Source organism: Sapajus apella, unplaced genomic scaffold (genome assembly GCF_009761245.1).
Source record: "Sapajus apella isolate SASKATOON/1434 unplaced genomic scaffold, GSC_monkey_1.0 scaffold70, whole genome shotgun sequence".
Classification (NCBI taxonomy): Eukaryota; Metazoa; Chordata; class Mammalia; order Primates; family Cebidae; genus Sapajus; species Sapajus apella.
Window position 1 is genome coordinate 11,211,824 of NW_022437010.1, and position 22,274 is coordinate 11,234,097.

The 22,274-nt window shown below is 40.5% G+C and overlaps 1 long non-coding RNA gene across 1 annotated transcript; it reads left to right on the top strand.

The window, feature by feature from the left end:
* The first annotated feature begins 4,901 nt into the window (after window positions 1-4,901).
* Window positions 4,902-20,488, top strand: LOC116531404. Its single transcript, XR_004260407.1, has 3 exons — window positions 4,902-4,971; window positions 6,614-6,618; window positions 20,476-20,488. It is a non-coding gene; the product is annotated as an uncharacterized LOC116531404 (long non-coding RNA).
* The last annotated feature ends 1,786 nt before the right edge of the window (window positions 20,489-22,274 follow it).

The window sequence follows — 22,274 nt, forward strand, 5'->3', positions numbered from 1 at the left end:
AAAAATACAAAAATTACCCAGGCATGCTTGTACACACCTGTAATCCCAGCTACTCAGGAGGCTGAGACAGGAGAATCACTTGAACCTGGGAGGCAGAGGTTGCAGTGAGCCGAGATGGTGCCACTGGATTCCAGCCTGGGTGAAGGAATGAGACTCTGTCTCAAAAACAAAAAAAAGGAAAAAAGCTGGGCACAGTGGCTCACATTTGTAATCCCAGCACTTTGGGAGGCTGAGGCGGGTAGATCACAAGGTCAGGAGATCGAGACCATCCTGTCCCAGCCAACATGGTGAAACCCCATCTCTACTAAACACAAAAAATTATCCGGGCATGGTGGTGCATGCCTGTAGTCCCAGCTACGCAGGAGGCTAAGGCAGGGGAATCACTTGAACCTGAGAGGCAGAGATTGCAGTGAGCCTAGATCACACCACTTCACTCCAGCCTGAGCGACAGAGCCAGAGGAAGACTCTGTCTCAAAAAAAAAAAAAAAAAAAAAAAAAAACCTGTTTTTGCAGCCATATGGATGCAGCTGGAGGCTATTATCACAAGGAAACTAATGCAGAAAGAGAAAATGAATACCACATGTTCTTACTTTTAAGTGGGAGTTAAACACTGAATACACATGGACAAAAAGATGGGAAGAATACACTGGAGACTGATTGAGGGGGATGGTGAGAGGGGCTTGTGGGTTGGAATGCTTCCTGTTGCGTGCTATGCTCACTAGCTGGGTGATAGAATCATTTGTACACCAAGCTTCAGCAACATATGATTTGCCCATGTAACAAACATGCATGTGTACTCCTTGAATCTAAAAGAAAAGTTGAAAAAAAATACAGTAGCCATTAATACAAGGTTTCTTTTTTAATCTTTTTGCTCTTATAATAAGATAGATAATTATTACTTCTGTACATGTAATATATGTGACAAATATTTGGAAACATTTTGAAATGCTATTTATTTTATAGGTCAAAAAATCAATTCTATGGATGACCTTGATGACTTGACTTGGTCATCAGAAAGAGCCTCAAAGCGTTGTGACTTGCCTTACTGTAATTATAAGAAGTTAATGTTGCTCTTTCAACACCTTGGAACGCATTGTAAAGATAGGACCATTGGACAGATACAATTGATATATCCTGTAGCTCAACACTGCACCTTAGAGCACTGCTGTGTTATGATGATGTTCATCTCAGAAATATGCCTTAGGTTAAAACATAATGAGAACGATCATGTGTTGTCCACTCTCAGTCAGAGAGCTATGATAATTCCTCTGTCTGAATGGCACTCCCAGTGTTGTATTTTCACTCGGCTTCTCTCTTATGCCTTTGCCCGAGGACAGGTTACTATTATCTCCCACCTGGAATATTACAATGACCTTAGAACTGTTTTTCTTATTACTACCTCCTGAAAATATGGTCTGCTCTGCAACCATAATTATATATTTTAAAAAATCCAAATATTATCATGTTACCCTCTTGCTTACAACCCAGCTATTACTTCTCATTGTGGTAAGGATAAGGATCTCAATCCTCCAGCATCATCCTTCATCTTCATACCCTTCTTTCTCTCTGTGTCCCAGCCATTGTCTTAGATATTTGGGCCTGCTCTCAGAAGTTTTAGTGAGGTATAATTTTTTTTTTTTTTGAGGCAATGTCTCTCTCTGTCTCCCAGGATGGAGTGCAATGGTGTGATCTTGGCTCACTGCAACCTCCACCTCTTGGGTTCAAGTGATTCTCCTGCTTCAGCCTCCTGAGTAGCTGGTACTACTGGTGCACACCACCATGCCTGGCTAATTTTTGTATTTTTAGTAGAGATGGGGTTTCACCATGTTGGCCAGGCTGGTTTCAAACTCCGGACTTAAGGTGATCTTCCCACCTTTGCCTTCCAAAGAGCTGGGACTACAGGTGTGAGCCACTGCTCCCGGCCTGTATCCTAACTGATATGTAATACAGTGCACATATGTAAAATGTACAATTGAGAGGTTTGGACATATGTACACACATGTGAGGTCATCACCATAATCAAGATAGTTACATATCCATCACTCATTGCAGTCTCCTCATGCCGTTTTATATTCCCTTATTAAAAAATTGCTGAAATGTTTTTCAGAGTATTTGTACCATTCTGCAGCTTGTCAGCAGTATATGTCAGTTCCAATTGCTTCATATTATTACATACACTGAGTATTGTGCTTTCTTCATTTTTAGTCACTCTGATGGGTATGTATTGGGTATAACATTATGTTTGTAATGTGCATTACCCTAATATTGTTGAGTATCTTTTAATGGGCTTATCTGCCATCTATAACTATGAAGAACTGCTTTTTCAAATCTTTTGCCATTTGAAATATTAGATTGTCATTTTTTCTTCTTTTTTTTTTTTTGAGATGGGGTCTCACTCTGTTGCCTAGGCTGGAGTGTTGTGGCGCGATCTCAGCTCACTGCAACCTCTGCCTCCTAGGTTCAAGTGATTCTTCTGCCTCAGCCTCCTGAGCAGCTGGGATTATAGGCGTGCACCACCATGCCTGGCTAACTTTTTTCGTATTTTTAGTAGAGATGGAGTTTCACCATGTTGGCTAGGCTGGTATCAAACTTCTGACCTCATGACACCCACCTTGGCTTCCCAAAGTGTTGGGATTAGAGGCGTGAGACACTGCACCCTGCTTAGATTGTTGTTTTCTTATTTGTTGAGTTTCAAGAGTTCTTTATGTATTCTGGATACTATTTCTTGATTTGCTATGTTTATTGCAAAAATTAGTTTGTGGCTTGCTTTTTTAATTTTAATTTTTAGTTCTGGGTTACATGTGCAGGTTTGTTACATAGGTAAATGTGTGCCATGGTGGTTTGCTGCACCTGTCGACCCATCACCTAGATATTACACCCAGCATGCATTAGTTATTTTCCTAATGCTCTCCCACCCACCACTCTAACTTCTGACAGGCCCCAGTTAGTGTTGTTCCCCTTCCTGAGTTCATGTATTTTCATTGTTCAGCTCCCACTTTTATGTGAGAACATGCAGTGTTTAGTTTTCTGTTCCTACATTGGTTTGCTGTGGATAATGGCTTCCAGCTTCTTTCATGTCCCTGCAAAGGACATGATCTCATTCCTTTTTACAGCTACATAGTATTCCATGGTGTATATGTACTTCATTTTCTTTATCCAGTCTATCATTGATAGGCATTTAGGTTAATTCCTTGTCTTTGCTATTGTGAATAGTGCTGCAGCAAACATACAGGTATACATATTTTTGTAATAGAATGATTTGTAATCCTTTGGGTATATACCCAGTAATGGGATTGCTGGGTCAAATGGTATTTCTGGTTCTACATCTTTGAGGAAATTTTCATCAGAGTGAACAAGGCAGCCTACAAAATGGGAGAAATTTTTTGCAATCAATCCATCTGACAAAGGTCTAATATCCAGAATCTGCAAGGAACTCAAAGAAATGTACAAGAAAAAAAACCCAGCTCCATTAAAAAGTGGGGAAAGGACATGAGCAGACACTTCTCCAAAGAAGGCATTCATGCAGCCAATAAACAAAAAGCTCAACATCACTGTGCAAATCAAAGCCACAATGAGATACCATCACATGCCAGTCAGAATGGCAATCATTAAAAAGTCAAGAAACAACAGATGTTGATGAGGTTGTGGAGAAAGAGGAATGCTTTTACACTGTTGATGGAAATGCAAATTAGTTCAACCATGTAGAAGTGGCTTTAAAAAAATTCTTTTAATAGTATCTTTTCAAGAGCAGAAGTTTTTAATTTTGATAAGGACTAATTTATCTGTTTGTTCAATAATGGACTTTGCTTTTTATGTAATATCTAAGAAATATTTTTAGATATTTCTTAATATTTTTAGATATTTTAAATTTCTTAAAATTTCTTAATATTTTTAGATATTTCTTTAAATATTTTTAGATATCACAAGGTCACAAAGATTTTCTCCTATGCTCTCTTCTAGAAGTTTTATTGTTTTAGGCCTTACATCTAGATCTATGATTGATCCATTTTGAGTCCATTGTTGCATATAGAATTCATTTTTGTGGATGGATAGATTCAAGTTTATTTTTCAAACATGGATATCCATTTGCTCCAGCACCATGTGCTGAAAAGGCTATCCTTTCTTCACTTCATTGCCATCGTTCCTTTCTCAAAAGTAAGTTGACTTTCACTTTGGGAGGCCGAGATGGGCAGATCATCTGAGGTTGGGAGTTTGAGACCAGCCTGGCCAACATAGTGAAATCCCATCTCTACTAAAAATACAAAAATTAGCCTGTAATTTTTGTGGTGTTGGCGCATGCCTGTAATTCCAACAACTTGAGAGGCTGAGGTGTGAGAACTGCTTGTACCTGGGAGGCAGAGCTTGCAGTGAGCCAAGATCGCATGACTGCACTACAGCCAGGACAACAGAATGAGACTCTACCTTAAAAAAAAAAAAAAAAAAAAAAAAAAAAAAAAGTTGTCTTTATATGTGTGGGACTCTTTCTGGACTCTCTATTGCATCATATGAACATATATATGCTCCTTGAATTACGGTAGGGTTACATCCTCATAAACCCATCAGAAGTTGAAAATTCATGTAATACCCTGATAAACCTACCAGAAAGGTGAAAAATCTTCAGTTGAATCATCTGAAGTTGGGGACCATCAGCATTTGGCTTTCTTTATACAGGGACAGCATCTTCAACAGAAAATTCCAAAATCTGAAACTCTTTGAGTTCCAACATGATGCCACAATGGAAAATTTCACACCTGACCTCATGTACACAAACTTTGTTTCATGTACAAAATTATTAATAGTATTCAAGCCATTTGTATAATGTGCACATGAAACATAAATGTATTTTGTATTTACACTTGGGTCTCATCCCCAACATATCGCCTCATGTATATGCAAACTTTCAAAATCTGAAAACATCCAAAATTCAACACACTTTTGGTCCCAAGTGTTTTGGATAGGGATACTCAACCTGTACCAGTATCATGCTGTTTTGATTACTACAGGTTTATAATAATTCTTGAACCCTCCAATTTTGTTCTTTTTTTTCAGTGTTATTTGGGCTATCACTGATTCTCTACATTTCCATCTGAATTTTAAAATCAGCTTGTCAATTAAAAAAAAGGTCCCACTGGCTACATTGGGATTGTCTTGGACCTATAGATTAATTTGGGAGAAAATTGATGATAATAAATTTTTCACTCCAGAAAAAGTTTCTCTCTCCATTTACGTAGTATTTAATTTTCTCAGTAATATTTTGTTAACTTTTAGTATGTAGGTCTTTCCTTATTTTATTAGATTTATCTGTATTTCTTTTTTATGGAATTATAAATGATATTATAAAATTTTTAATTCAATTGTTTATTTTATTTATTTATTTTTTTCAGTGGAGATGGGATTTCACCATGTTGGCCAGGCTGGTTTTCAACTCCTGACCTCAAGCCGTCTACCTGCCTCGGCTTTCCAAAATGCTGGGATTACAGTCATAAGCCACTGTGCCTGGCCTATTATTTTCTTCACTGGCTTTGAAACTCTTCTTGTCAGCCCTTTCAGATCCACCAGGCTTTGACTTACAGTCTCTTGGAAGCCCTTTTGATTTTCATTCTCATTCTTCTCTAGGTCTTTTCAGCTTCCACCTACCTGCTCGTTCAAAGGCATCCTACATATTTGAGTAGTTTGTATTATTATTACTATTATTATTATTTTAATGGCAGCAACCCATATTGAGTATCAATATATTTATCAGTTATCTATTGCTGTGTAATAAACTACCTGAAAATTCAGTGTCTCAAAATAACATTTATTTTCTTCAGGATCATCATGGAACCAGGAAAAGAAAAAAAATTGTGATTGAGAAATTATACCATACTCCTGAATTCTTCTTAAATTACATTCAGTTTTTTAAAAATTTAAAATAATTCTGTTAATCTTTGGATGATCAGATTACATGAGTACTAATGTAAGAATGATTCAGATGTTTATAATGTAGGTTAAATGATCTATGTAGTTGATGTTGATAAACATCTTCAACTTCTTTTTTTAACATGCTTGGAAGTGCTCTTGGGATCACTGACTGAAAGCTAAAAGAAACAAATATACAATAATTATTCAGGTTATAATTATTTTTAAAATGTATCCTTTTAGTTTGTCTTAGACACAGGCAGTATCAAAAGAAAAGTTAAGAACCATTAAGAAAGGATAATATTGCTTCAATAAGATGGCAGATGGAACTCAGGATTTAAAATCTGGAATCCAAACTCTCCAGAATGAAAACTCAAGGAGATTTTCATAAAGCCGAACTAGGCAAATATCAGCAATTTTATTTAGAAAAATTAAAAGTTAGACAATCTTTGCCAAATGAACTAAAACAAGTAAGTCAAAATAGAGAAGCACAGCTTGTAGCGAGACACGTTCATGAGATTAGTGGGAAGTGAAAGCTAATGTTGGACAATTATGTCCTTAAATGAACTTACCTTTCACATATTAGTCCAGGACAGCTTATGTCTCTCCCCTAGATTTGGGTTTTGGACGTTTTTTTTTTCCCCTTACATTCTTATGCAGTTTATCTGATCTACTAGTCTTTAAGCTAAGTATTTTTTGAGGCTTTATAATTTAGACAGTGTTACTGTTACAAAATTGCATATAAGAATTCCCCAAAATACAAATAATGATTTTAACTTTTTTTTTTTTTTTTTTTTTACATGATTACAACTTACACTGGGAGGATCTCATACTACCAATACTCTTGGCACATCTTGGCGCTCAGTGTTCCCTGTCCTTGACTGTGGTCTTTGGTATTATCACTAGAGGGCGCCTTGAGACAAGTTATCCTATTAGTTTCCCAGTCTATGTAAACTCATACTTGTGAAATAGAAAAAGATTAATACAGGGGTGAAGGGAAGAATAATTCACCAAGTGGTGAAAAGTAACACCTTGGTCATCCTGAGAGGCTGTGTGTAAGACACAAAGGGTAGGTCCCACCTCCAGTGCCTTGGTCACAAACAGGAGGGAATTGACTTAGGACCTGTTTTAGTTCTCTCATCACCAACTCAGCCATTCTCCATAGGAGTTGTTGCTCTGAATGCTTCCTCAGTGCTAAATGCATAACTTTACTCACCTAATAGGTGAAATGTACAAGCATGGTGAAAGCAAATGCTTGAAAATATCTTTGAGGGAATGGTTTTAAAAAAAATCTCTAAACTGGTTTACTAAATACAAATATTTTTAGCTTTTTAAAACAATTTTATTGTGTGTATTTGAGTACTACATGATGTTGTGATGTATTTATAGAGAGTGAGATGGTTCCTATAGTCAAGCAAACTAACATACTCATCGTCTCACATAGTTATCCTTTAAATACAAGTACTTCCAACGGAGGGCCATTCCAGAAGGTAGCAAATGTTACCTGTTAAGCCATATATTATTCATAGCCATTCCTCTCCCCTCCCCACTTTGTTTGAATTACCTGTTTGTTAGAAATCCCCTAGAAACACATGTCCTTCTTTAGACCAATTTAAAAACTGTAATTGCATACAATAAGCATACTCTCACACATTTTCAGAGTTAAAACACTTTATGGGAATTCCATTTACAATGATGGCAACTTCTTTTTAAAACATGCAAGTCATTGAGGGATCATTTTGGAAAACATGAAACATTAAGCATTTGTCTTTTATACTCTTCATGGAACTCAGGAGAGGCTAGCAGAAGTTAGTTATGATCTGGAGAAAGAGCAGACCAGATCTTTATTTACTGTTCACACTATTGGCCAGTCCTATCATTACCTTTTGCTGGAAATCTTAATAATAATTAGGTCTCAACAGAAATCATAGCAAACCAACCACCCGACAATAATTCAAAAGAAAAAAAGAAATCATATTCCAAGAGAAAACTTAAAGATCCCATCTCAAGCTCATGAACTTTAAATAACAGCACAGAGAAATACTTGTCTAAGGTTAGTTATATTATTTTTTGGCCTTTGGCTTTCAGATTTCTGATATAATTCCTGTATTCTATTTTTATTGAGTTATTTAATTAACTTATGCATGTCAAGTAGAGGTCAGAATTATCTGTTTTAGATAACATAATTATTAACATAAAGATAAAATCATCTTTATTATGTTAATAAAGATAATTGTTAACATAAAGATAACAATTATCTTTATTATGCTAATGAAGAGAGGACACATTTTAAATTTATTTAAAACCTGCATTTAAATTAGATTTTGGAAATGGAATATTATTGCCTAATAACTAAAGGTATGTTTTGAGATACTTTAGTTTAGTTTCTAACTGATTTTAATTTGGCTGTGGTTCATTGCACTTTTAAAGCTTTCTGCTCGTAATCATGTGTGAATGATTGGTATCCAAACACTTAACCAAATATGGATGATTCTTATTTAAAGGAATGCAAGGTAAACACTTATTATAAGTTAAATAAATGTGTGACATTAAAAAACATTCATTTATCTTTAAGGTAAAAGTTTTGTGATTTTCTAATATAAGAAATCCTTAATTGCTATTGTATTTACAACAGTTTGTCTCAATTTTTGTAAAATGTGTCTATTGATAGACAACAGCTTTAAATAGTTGAATCAAGCAAATGTTTGAATTTTTGTTTGTGTTCTTTTGAGATGGAGTTTTGCTTTTGTTGCCCAGGATAGAGTGCAGTGGCACAATCTCAGCTCACTGCAATTTCTGCCTCCAGGGTTCAAGCAAATCTCCTGCCTAAGCCTCTGGAGTATCTGGGATTACAGGTGCCTTCCACAACGCTTAGCTACTTTTTGTATTTTTAGTAGAGACGAGGCTTCACCATGTTCGCCAGGCTGACTCAACTCTTGACCTCAGGTAATCTGCCCTCCTAGGCTTCCCAAAGTGCTGGGTTGTGGACAGATCAGAGGACTTTCCTATATTTTATATTAAAAAGTATATTATATATAATATATACATTTATATTATAAAACAAAAAAAAGAAATCTAAGAGAATGAACATGTGGCAGAAAGACATTCACTCCAAAGAGAAAATGTATTCCCAGAGTACATTTGTAGCTTATGTACCATTAGCATTTGAGCCAGTGGTAGTTTGACAAAGCTTTGTAGAGGTACAGAATCAAAGGAAAGAAAGTTGTTAAAGAACTATGTACTTTGCTGTGCTGATATTTCGTTAAGTTAAATAAACAAAGCAGTTGCAAGACTGTAAGTTTATTAAGGAGGAAAAGAATAATTGTAGAATTACAATTTCAGTGGAAAACAGATTCAGCAAAATCTCATCAAATCTAAATGAACACGCTTTGAAAACAACTTTGAGCTAGGATTCCAATGGTTTTACCTATTTATTTATTTCCAGCAAGCAACCATGTTGGAAAGAGAAAAAAATAACTGGATTAGAAGTTTTGGAACTGGATGCTGAATCTAGAACTGAAATAGGAAGTTTAGGTTCCAATGTCCTGGAATAACTTTGGGAAGGTTAACCTTTTTAAAACTATTTTATCATCTGTTAAATGTATGCTACCCACACCTTACAGCTCTTCTGTAGATTAAACAGGGTAATGTATGCTGCATCATATAACTGTACAACGTAAAGCCCTTTCCATCTATCCATCCGTCCATCCATCCATCCATCCACCCTTTATTTACTCATTCTATCATGTATTAATCCTTAATTAAATGCCTTTACATGTAGTAATAAAAAAAGTATATTATATATAATATATATCATTTATATTATAAAACAAATATATATTTATTACATATTTATATATAAAAACATATATATTTATGTAAATAAATGCACACACACACACACACACACACACACATATGTATCTGTTGCCCAGGCTGGAATGCAGTGGGGCAATCGTGACTCACTGCAACCTCTGCCTCCTGAGTTCAAGCAATTCTCCTGCCTCAGCCTCCCTAGTATCTAGGATTACTGACTGGCATGTGCCACTAAGCCCAGTTAATTTTTATATTTTTCGTAGAGACGGAATTTCACCATGTTGGCCAGGCTGGTCTCGACCTCCTGACTTCAGGTGATCTGCCCACCTTGGTCTCCCAAAGTGCTGGGATTGCAGGCATAAGCCACGATACCTGGCCAGCTAGCATAATATATACATATTTTGAGACGGAATCTTGCTGTCACCCAGGCTGGAATGTAGTGGCGCGATCTCTGCTTACTGCAATCTTGCCTCCCAGGATCATGCAATTCTTCTGCCTCAGCCTCCTGAGTAGCTGGGATCACAGGCGCCCACATCATGCCTGGCTAATTTTTGGATTTTTAATAGAGACCGGGTTTCACCATGTTGGTCAGCCTGGTCTCAAACTCCTGACCTCAGGTGATCTGCCCACCTAGGCCTCCCAAAGTGCTGGGATTATAGTCATGAGCCACCTCACCCAGCCATAATATTTTTACATAATATTTGCTGGTAGAATTTTCACATGGCATTATGATAGTGCCACTTTCTTCATATATGTGTTTAAGATTGTGTGCTGAAAAATTAATAGCACAAAAAAAATTTTAAATTAGAGAGAGATGACTAATGGGAATCAAGAAAGGAAGGCAGAGCCCCATGCAGACCCTTCTCTCCCTGGGGACAAGAGAGGCCAGGGCCAGGCCTCCTGGGCAGTTGCAGGGTGGCCTTGAACTCCCCTTGTGGGACCTCAGGGTGGCCCCAGTTTTACTCTGCTGGGTGAGGAGCTCCTTCCTGCTGTCTGATGTTCTGGATCTTGAGCTTACACCCAGGCCCAGCAGGGCTGAGTCTCTCTCCCTGCAGCCTCCAAGGCCAGGAGGCCTCGGGCTTCAGTTCTGTCCTCTACTGGATGGCCCTCTGGTCAGGTCCCTGGAAGCGCACGTGGGAAAAAATATGCACCCATGTGCATGTGTGTCCACATATGTGAACACAGGTGTATGCATGTGTGCATGTATACAAGTGTGTAGGGGAACACCTTGTGAGGCCTTCTACAGACCTTTTTCCTAGGAGAAGGCTATATCCCCTAGGGTGTCAGGTGTCCACTCAAGCCCCTCAGGGGAGAAGTGGTTGGGATGCTGGGCAGAACCGCTGTCTCAGATGGGCCCTGAGGCTGTCACAGAGCCAAGCCAGACATCTAGCCTGTGCGGCATCAGCCAATGTCTGGCCAGAGTGGTCCCAGGGAAGTGTGGGGAGGGAGCATTCAGATCCAACCACTTACCTCTTTTTTTTTTTTCCCACGCTGATGCCTTATTTTGCATACTAATTTGAACATAGTGCATTTTTCACATTTTGATCTAGAGATGATCTCAGATAATGATCTGTTTGTGGATATAGGGGTTTACATTGACCTTAATATTTTTCTTTTCTCTAAACATTGCTCCATAATGTGTACATTTCTTCAGGGCGGTGTAGGTCATTCAGAGTCAGGGCCCTGCTAATAATTTAAGACTCTCTAATTATTGCTTATTAACAGAATTTCCAAGATAATCTTTCCAGCACAGAGCATTATGTTACCAGTTTCTTACAAATAGCAGACATTCTGCCTTTTGTCTTCTCCTTCTAACTCAGACTTTCCAAACTAATCATTCTCTCTGAATTGCCCAATCTCCGGACTTCTCACTGAATTACTCTTTTCTAACTTACACCCTTATACTTTCATGCTGACAAATCCCTTGTAGATAAGCCTAAAGTTTCTTTTTTTCTTTTTTTTCCCACTTACCTCTTTATTCTTCTGGAAGACAGTCACAGGAGCTTGCTTGCCACCAAAAGTTCCATGCACCCCCTGCTCCCAGCCTCTCTCTCCTTATCAGGTTCCTTCTCTGGGAATAGGCCTGAGTGTGCAGCCTGAGTAGCTGCAAACCCCAGAGATGGGACCTGTCTGCACACTGGGGGGCTCCCAGTGGCTAACTCCAGGTTTGTCAATCCTGGCGACGGTGGGTGACAGGCAGCACCCGGTCCTGTGGTCCAGGTTAGTGTTCCTGTGTGGGCCACCCCCCGCTCCCTGACTCCCTCCATCACCTCCCCCTCAGCAGGCTGGCTGTGTACATAGCAGTTGGCTAAGTCTGAGCCAGCCCCTGTCTTGGCAGCTCTCTCTCCTGCCTGTGAGGGTGACTTCACTTTGGCTTCAAATTAGAAGAAAGATGTACAGATCACAGATTCAAGCCCTGAGACCCTTTAGGACACAGAAGGAACAGGAGCAACTGCCCCAGGGGTACCCCAGGCTCAGGTTCCTGGGCTGTCCCATCCCAATGCCCCATGGGCTTCCCTTCCTCCATCCCTCTGTGCCTAGGTGCAGGCCAGACTTCAAGAGGCAGCTGGGGGATGGGGAGAGAACAGAGGACTTTCCCCACAGAGGCCTATAACACACATCCAACCTCAGCCCACAAGCCTCCCAGCGCAGGCCTACTGGTTTCTCCTTGTGAGAGGTAAGTATGTTCATGGCCATAATTTCTTTGGGGGAAATTGGATTCTTTGGGACTCCAGTTCCTCTCTGCTGCTTGCCCTCTTCTGCTGCCTGCTCTCCCCTACTGCCAGTCGCACATCCTGAGTGCCCCCTGTGTGTGGGGGGGAGAAGGGCGCTCACCCTTATAGCTCCTCCTATGAGGCTGAAAGGGGACCAATTCTCCGATAGACCCAATATGTACAGCTTCCTTGAATAATTAGAGAAATTGATACTGCTAGTCCTAAAGAAAGTTACATTTGTTTCATCTGATTTCCCTGAAACTGACCAGCCCAGGGCTTGACAATGAGAGGCCAGCCCCTCAGCTCCTCAGCCTCCACGACTGCCTAAGGGACCACCTGCTGCCTGGTAACCAACTCCTCTTCCTCACCACTCCCCAACTCCTGTTCTTCCGCACATGGTTACATTTCTTCCTGGCTAGCCCTGCAGGACGCCCAGCCTATCCATTAACCTGGATGTTGAGAAAGGCTCTCTTGGCTCCCTTCCCTGCCAAGCTCTTTCCCTTCTTCTGCTTCTGCCTTGCCCCCACCCTTTCTGCTGAGGCCCCGCTCCTCTGCGCCTGGGCCACTGAAAAGTAGCGGGGGTGGGAGGGGGGGAACCTGGGGAGGCAGGCTGTTCTCCGAGTTTCCTTAGTCACACCCACAGCCGTTCCCGACCTTGCATTCCCCCTCTGCTTCCCTGCCCTCTCTGCAGCTAAAAGGGGCAAATGCAGGAACTGCAAGCTGGAGCACAAAGTGAAGAGAGTAGCTGTGCCTGTGGAGGTGCTGGGACCTGGGCTACTGATGGCCTTTCCAGAACCAGGTTCTGATCCTGCCCGCACCCTGCACCCTACTCCTACTGGTACCCTGCTCTTACCAAGAGCTCTGCCCTGCCATCACCCTCCACCTCGCCACCCTGGTCCTAACCGCACTCTGCCCCGCCAGCACCCTGCTCCTACTCACACTCTGCTCTACCCACAGCCCGCCCTGCCAGCCACATCCTACTCATGCCCCGCCCCACAATCACCCTGTGCCTACTGCACCTTGCCCTACCCTCCCACACCCCTCCAGCACCCCGCTCCTACCCACGTTTCTCCCCACCAACACCCCACCCCATCAGCATCCTGCTTCACCCGGACCTTGCTTCTCCCCATGCCCTGCGCCCCCAGCACCCTGCTCCTACCCATGCTTTGCTCCTTCCTGGACCTGGCCCAGCTGTCACCATGCTGCTACCTTCACCCTCTGCTACCTGCGTCCAGCCCTGGTACCACCCCATCCTACACATGCCTGGCCCAGCAATCATCCTACTCCTACCTGAACCCCGACCGTACTCACACCCGGCTCCTACCCAGGCCCCAACACTCCAGCGCCAGCCCCTACGCGAACCCTGATCCCACCCACGCCCTGCCCTGCCAGCACCCCATGCTACCCACACCCCACCCACCAGCACCCTGATCCTACCTGCACCCCATTCTATCACCCCACTCCTATGAGCACCCCACTCCGACTCGCCCCCCACACCTAAATAAGAAGGAAGACCCCCTCACCTCCTTCTGTTTTCCATTCTCCACCTCTTCCCTCCTCTCCCCTCCAGATGGGAAGGAGGGTGAAAAACAGAACAATAAATACCAAAGAGCAGGGAAGATGATGCCCTTTTCAGTTCCCAGTGTCTCTGCTATCTGTAAACCTTGAAAGAGTTGCAAATGAATGTTATTCCTACCAGCTGGAGCCTGGCACTGGGTCACACCCCAACGTCTGCACAGCCCAGGCTCCCTCCTGGAAACACTTCTGCCAACTAATAATTTACTGTCTTTGTCTTGTCTCTGTAAGCCCCCTCCCCTGTTGGTCCCCATTTACGCTGCATATAAATTAGCAAATCAATGAAGCCAAAAGATTGTAAGGTTGGACATCCAGCAAATGGACAATGACATAGTTTTGCCTCAGTTTCCCCTTTAGTGTTGTAAGCCTATAAAAGGAGAGAGAAGCTGCTTCTTGGGAGCTTGGTAAATGAGGCTGTAGCCCTCCTGGAGCTCCTGGCTGAATAAAAAACACTTCCTTCCTCAGTTCAGTGTTCGTGAGGTTTATTTCTCACCGCTGACAGCCTCCCAGGCAGCTTTGCCTTGCCCTTGTGGGGCATCTCTGTGGGGGACTCCAGCCTGCTTGGGCACCTGGATTCTGAGAGCACTCCCAGGTAGGCATTGGCCCCAGTTGATCCTTCCCCCACAGCACGACCAGGCAGGCCTGAGAGGATCCAGTACAAAGACTGAACACCAAGAAGGAACTTGATGCACTTGGAGTCTGGATGTCAGAAACTCGGTAGGATTAATTCTGGGAAGCTTTCCTTGCCCACTCCACTGGGTGGCAGTGTGGCCGTGTGGCCTGATCAACCACGGTGTGCCAATGTGGGCACCTTGGTTTTAATTTTGTTCTTGTGTGTGTGTGCCAATGTAGGCACCTTGTTCTTGTGTGTGTGTGCCAATCTCAGCCCTTTGGTTTTAATTCTGTTAATCTGTAAACCAGTCTTGGTGCTTTACACTTGTTTCTGTTTCTGATTTGGTTGGAGGGAGGAAAGTATAAGTGTGTGAAAGTGCACAGAAAAAGTATCGCACTGTAACGAGGGGGAGACTAAGGATGAAGGGCAGTGTCCTGAGTTGTAACATTGGGCAAAGTCAGTGAGCAGCCCCATGACCTTTTAGGGAGTGCCGTTCTTACTCTTAACAAAGGGAGATGGGTAAGACACAGAACAAATCCAGTCCATTGGGAACTACGCTGAAGAATTTCAAGAAGGGATTTAGTGGAGATGATGGCACCACCATGATGCCAAAGAAACCTAGAACTCTGTGTGAATTGGCCTGGCCAGCATTAGAAGCAGATTGGCCCACAGAAGGGAGCCTGGACAGGTCCCTTGTCTCCAAAGTGTGGCACAAGGTTGCAGGCAAGCCAGGACACCCTGGCCAATTTCTGCACATAGACTCTTGGTTACAGTTAGTTTTAAATCCCCTACAGTGGTTGAGGTGCCAAGCAGCAGCCGTGTTAGTAGCAAAGGGACAAGCAGTTAGGGAAAAATCTTGCTCCACCCGCCGGAGGATGCAGGGTCCTTAGATCTTGGCTTACTCAGCACTAGAGGACCCCCTTCCAATAACATCCCCTCCTTACCCAGAGGAGAGGCCCCCCGCTCCAGTGCCGGAGATCTTGATGCCTCCAAAAGATCTGAACCCTCCTAGACAACCCAGATTAGAAAGAAAAGGAAGTGCCGCCTTGGGAGGCACCCCTCCTGTAGCAACCTGCTTCTCAGGTGGATCCCCTCCCCTGGTGGTGTGTTTGTGACCTAAAGCTGGAAAAGAGAAGTCTGTGTCAAAAAACATAGATTTGGCTATTGTTTTTATAAATGAAGTGCAACTATCTCTCAGCACACTTAAAGAGGCTCTATTTCTTCATCTTAAAAGAATAAACAGCCAGGCACAGTGGCTTATGCCTGTAACCTCAGCACTTTGGAAGACAGAGGTGGGTGGATAGCTTGGGATCAAGAGTTCGAGACAGGCCTGGCCAACTTAGCGAAACCCTGTCTCTACTAAAAATGCAAAAATTAGCCAGGTGTGGTGGTGCACCCTTATAGTCTCAGCTACTTGGGAGGCTGAGACATGAAACTTGCTTGAACCCAGGAGGCAGAGGTTGCAATGAGCCCAGAAAGTTCCACTGCATGCCAGCCTGGGTGACAGCATGAAACTCAGTCTCAAAAATTAATTAAAAAAATAAAAATGAAAGAAATAGAAGATTAAGGAAATATTACAAGAAACTCTAATGTGCCTGGGCACAGTGGCTCCCGCCTGTAATCCCAACACTTTGGGAGGCTGTGGTGGGCTGATCACAAGGTCAAGAGATTGAGACCGTCCTAGCCAATGTGGTGAAATTCCATCTCTACTGAAGAAAACAAAAATTAGCTGGGCATGGTTGGTGCATGCCTGTGATCCCAGCTACTCAAGAGGCTGAGACATGAGAATTTCTTGAACCTGTGAGGTGGAGGTTGCAGTGAACTGAGATTGTGCCACTGCACTCCAGCATGGTGACAGAGCAAGACTCCATCTCAAAAAAAAAAAAAAAAAACAAAAAAAAATCAACTAATGTATTACTGTAGCATAATAAATTAGTTATTCCTTAAGAAAAAAGCAAAAACTTTAACATTATTTCATTCTGCTCCAGCGTGTTAATATATTGTGAAAATCTCACACATGTTAATCCAGAAGCTTCTCAACATATGATGAGGCTATGTCCCAAGGAACTCATCATATTATCCACCTCACCTGGCTAATTTTTGTATTTTTGGTAGAGACTGGGTTATACCATGTTGCTCAGGTCCTGAGCTCAAACGATCTTCCTGCCTTAGCCTCTAAAGGGCTGGGGTTACAGGTGTGAGCCACTGAGCCCAATCTACTAACAGAGATTTAAAAAAAATATAGACCTATTAAATTTAAAAAACAGATACATGGCTGGGTATGGTGGCTCACACCTGTAATCCTAGCCCTTTGGGAGGCCAAGGCAGGAGGGGTCAGGAGTTCAAGACCAGCATGGCCAATATGGTGATATCTCATCTCTACTAAAATACAAAAAAAAAAAAAAAAAAATTAACCAGGTGTGATCGTGGGCACCTGTAATCACAGCTACTTGGGAGGCTGAGCCGGGAGAAATGCTTGAAACTAGGAGGAGGAGGTTGCAGTGAGCCAGGATAATGCTGTTGCACTCCAACTTGGGTGACGAGTGAAACTCCATGTCAAAAATACCAAAAAAACCCAAAGAAACAAAACACATACATTCTGCAACTTGCTTTTTTCCTACTGAAAATCTATATATGTTAATTATCTAGTAAACGTGCAGAGACAAAAAGGAAAATGTGCATGCACAATGAGTAAAAAAGGCAAAAATCCCAGGAGAAAAACAAATATTATAAAATTATGATAAAAGCAGAAAGAATGGCCCAGCACATTGGCTTATGCCTGTAATCCCAGCACTTTGGGAGGTTGAGGTAGGTGGGTCACCTGAGGTCAGCAGTTTGAGACCAGCCTGGCCAAGATAGTGAAACTTTGTCTTTACTAAATATACACAAATTAGCCAGACATGGTGGTGGGTGCCTGCACTCCTAGCTTCCTGGGAGGCTGAGGCAAGAGAGTTCCTTGAACTAGGGAGGCAGAGGTTGCAGTGAGCTGAAATTGTGCCACTGTAATCCAGCTTGGGTGACAGAGCAAGACTCTATCTGAAAAAAAAAAAAAAAAAAAAAAAAAAAAAAGCAGAAAGCAGAAAGCAAAGAAATAGGAAAAAAACAGGTTTTAGTGAAAATTAAATAAGCAAAAATTTGCTGCTTTGAAAGCATTGATAAGATTGACAAACACCCAACTAGACTAACAAAAACACCCAAAACACAAATTGCTCATAGCAGAAATGAGAGACTATCACTAAGGACCACACAGTTATCAAAATTATAATAGAATACTATAAACACAGTTATAAACACATTTTGCCAATGAATTTGAAATAACTTTTTTGCCAACAAACTTCACAACAAATAAATTTTATTGGAAAAAAACAAATTATAAAAATGACACAATCGGAAATAGGAAATCTAAATAGTCATATATCTCTTGAAGAAATTGTAGTCAAAAAGCTTTCCACGAAGAAATCTTCAGTCCCTGCTGGTTTCACTATTGGATTTTACAAATAGGCAGTTAAGGAAAAATGTACACAAACTTGCTAGAAAACAGAAGAGGGGGGATTTTTTCCAATGTATTTTATGAATCCAGATATAATATCAGTATAAACACCTGACAGGCCGGACATGGTGGCTCATGCCTGTAAACCAGCACTTTTTAAAGTTGAGGTGGGTGGATCATCTGAGGTCAGGAATTTGAGAGCAGCCTGACCAACATGGTGAAACCCTGTCTCTACTAAATACACAAAATTAGCATAGTGTGGTGGCACGTGCTTGTAAACCCAGCTACATGGGACGCTGAGGCAAGGGAATCCCTTGAACCCAGGAGGCAGTGGTTGCAGTGAGCTGAGATTGCTCCATGCATTCCAGCTTGGGTAACAGAGTGAGATTCCATCTCAAAAGAAAAAACAAACAAACAAACAAAACCTGGCAAAGACATCACAAAAAGAGAAAAATATACATTAATTTCTGTCATGTGCAGAGCTGCAAAATTTTTCTTTACTATCATAATTAAATTTAATTTTAATTGTACAACTAGTGAGTGTAAATAAATTTTTCTTAACCGAAATATTGAAATGAAAGATAATATTCCATTTGACTATTCCCTACATGCCATTCCCCTCCTCTTTTTTCTATTTTTATAATTTTTATGATTCTAGATGTTAAGTAAACTTTTATATACACAAATATAGAACTATTAAATTTAAAAAAACAGATACATGGCTGGGTACGGTGGCTCACACCTATAATCCTAGCCCTTTGGGAGGCCAAGGCAGGAGGGGTCAGGAGTTCAAGACCAGCATGGCCAATATGGTGATATCCCGTCTCTACTAAAAATACAAAAAAAAAAAAAAAGAAAAATTAACCAGGTGTGATGGTGGGCACCTGTAATCACAGCTACTTGGGAGGCTGAGCCGGGAGAAATGCTTGAAACTAGGAGGAGAAGGCTGCAGTGAGCCAGGATAGTGCTGTTGCACTCCAGCTTGGGTGACAAGAGTGAAACTCCATGTCAAAAATACCAAAAAAACCCCAAAGAAACAAAACACATACATTCTGCAACTTGCTTTTTTCCTACTGAAAATCTATATATATTAATTATCTGGTTTTATTGAGGAATATAGTATATATAATAAAATTCACCAACTTTATGTGTGCAATTTGATGAATTTTAACAAATGTGTATAGTATTGTAATCACCATCATGATCGCCACATAGGACATTTCTGACATTCCTAAACCTTTTCTCTGTAATGTTATGCAATTTATAACTTTCACCCCTCAGTCCTGGCAACCTCTCATCTGTTTTCAGTTGCTATAGTTTTACTTTTTCTAGAATTTCAGTTAGAAGAAATCATACTGCATGGAGTTTTTTTTTTTTTTTAATCTTAACAAAAATATTACCATATACAATTCATTTGTATATAAAAAAGATCATAGATTAAAACAAGTGGCATTTTCTAGGAATGCAAGGTTAGTTCAGCATTCAAAAATCAATAAATGATAAACTATAAAATACTGATACAAGAAATTGAAGAGGACACAAAAAATGAAAAGATATTTTATGTTCATGGATTGAAACAATCGTTAAAATGTTCGTATCGCCAAAAGCAACCTACATATTCAGCTCAATCTGTATCAAAATACCAATGACCTTCTCCACAGAAACAGAAAAAAAAATTCTAAAATTTACATGTACCCACAAAAGACCCAGAATACTTAAAGCAATGCTGAGTATTCTGAATACATGGAAGGAATCACACTACTTGACTTCAAATTATAATTCAGAACTACAGTAATAAAAAAAGGATGGTACTGGCATGAAAACAGACACATAGACCAATGGAATAGAATGCAGAGCCCCAAAATAAATTCAGACGTACAGTGAACTCATTTTTGACAAAGTTGCCAAGAGCATACAGTGGGGAAAGAAGAGCCTCTTCAATAAATGGTGCTGGGAAAATTAGATACCCATATGTAGAAGAATGAAAACATTTCTTCAGTGCTGCATGGGTTCAAGAAAAAAAGAAACCCAACAACAACAAAAAGAAGAAGAATGAAAACAGACTCCTATCTCTCACCATATACAAATATCGAACAAAAATGGGTTAAAGACATAAATCTAAGTCATGAAACTATGAACCTAGTCAAAGAAAACATTGGGGAAACTCTCCAGGACATTGACCTGGGCAAATATTTCTTGGATAATGTCCCACAAGCACAGGAAACCAAAGCAAAAATGGACAGATGGGATCATATCAAATTAAAAAGCTCCTGCACAGCAAAGAAAGCAATCAACAAAGTGAGGAAACAATGCACGGAATGGGAGAAAACATTTGCAAACTATCCACCTGATAAGGGATTAATAACCAGAATATGTAAGAAGCTCAAATAGCTCAAAAGGAAAAAGAATAATCCTATTTAAAAACTGGCAAGTCATCAGAAGAGACCTTTCTCAAAAGAAGACATACAAATGGCAAACAGGTATATAAATAGATGCTCAATATCACTGACCATCAGAGAAATTCCAATCAAACCTACAGTGATATATTATGTCACCCAAGTTAAAGTGGTTTTTACCCAAAAGACAGGCAATAACAAATGCTGGTAAGAATGTAGAAAAAAGAGAACCTTCTTACACTGTTGGTGGGAATGTGAATTAGTATGGAGGACAGTATGGAGTTACCTCAAAAAACTAAGAATGGAGCTCCTGTATGATCCAGCAATCCCACTACTAGGTATATATCCAAAAAAAAGACATTAGTACATTGAAGAGATATCTACCCTCCCATGCTTATTTACAGCTCTATTCACAATGGACAAGATTTGGAAGCAACCTAAGTGTCCATCAACAAATGAATGGACAAAAAAAACGTGGTACATATACATAATAGAGTACTATTCAGCCATCAAAAAGAATGAGATCCTGTCATTTCCAACAACGTGGATGGAACCTAACATCACGTTAAATAAAATAAGCAAGGCACAGAAAGACAAACTTCACATGTACTCACTTATTTGTGGGAGCTAAAAATTAAAACAATTGAACTCATGGAGACAGACAGTGGAAGAATGGTTACCAGAGGCTAAGGAGGATAGTGGGGGTGGTGAGAGGATGGTTAATGGGTACAAGAATACAGTTAAATAGAATTAATAATGCCCAGTCTTTAATAGCACAATAGGGTGATGACTATAGTCAAGAATAAATTGTACATTTCAGAAGAATGAAGAGTACAAGTGAAATGTTTCTAACACAAAGAAATTAAAAATACTTAAGGTAGTGGATACCCTGTTTAGCCTGATATGATTATTACACATTGTATGCCTATAACAAAACATCTCAGGTGCCTCATAAGTATATAAACCTACTATGTACCCACAAAAATTAAAAATTAAGAGCTGAGCATGGTGGCTCATGTCTGTAATCCCAGAACTTTGGTAGGCTGAGGCTGGAAGATTGCTTGAGCTCAGGAGTTCAAGACCGCCTAGGCAAAATAGTGAAACCCCGTCTCTACTGAAAATAAAAATTAAAAAAATAGCTTGGTGTGATGGTGCATGCTTGTAGTCCAGGCTACTCTGGAGGCTGAGGCAGGAGGATCACTTAAGCCCAGACATTAGAGTTTGCAGAGCAATGATTGTGTCACTGCACTGCAGTCTGGGTAACAGAGTAAAACCCTGTCTCAAAAAAAATTAAAAATTAAAAAAATAAATGTATTTCACCATATTAGTAATATAAAGGAAAATCACCATATGACTGACTCAATAAACAAAAATATTATATTTAACAAATTGAATTGTATATCCCTTTGTGATTTTTAAAGTCTATTAGTAAAATAAGAATTAAAGAGAACTTCCTCAATCTGATAACTATATTACAAAAAATTTTAAACTTAACACCATACTTGCTAGTAAACATCTGAGTGCTTTCCTCACGAGATTTAAACTAAAGCAGAGATGTGAACTCTTGCCATTTTTATACATTGCACTGGAGTTTCTTTTCTCTCTCTCTCTCTTTTTTTTTTTTGAGGTGGAGTTTTGCTCTTGTTGGCCAGGCTGGAGTGCAATGGCATAATCCTAGCTCACCACAACATCTGCCTTCTGAATTCTAGTGATACTCCTGTCTCAGCCTCCCAAGTAGCTGAGATTACAGGCACCTGCCACTGTGCCCAGCT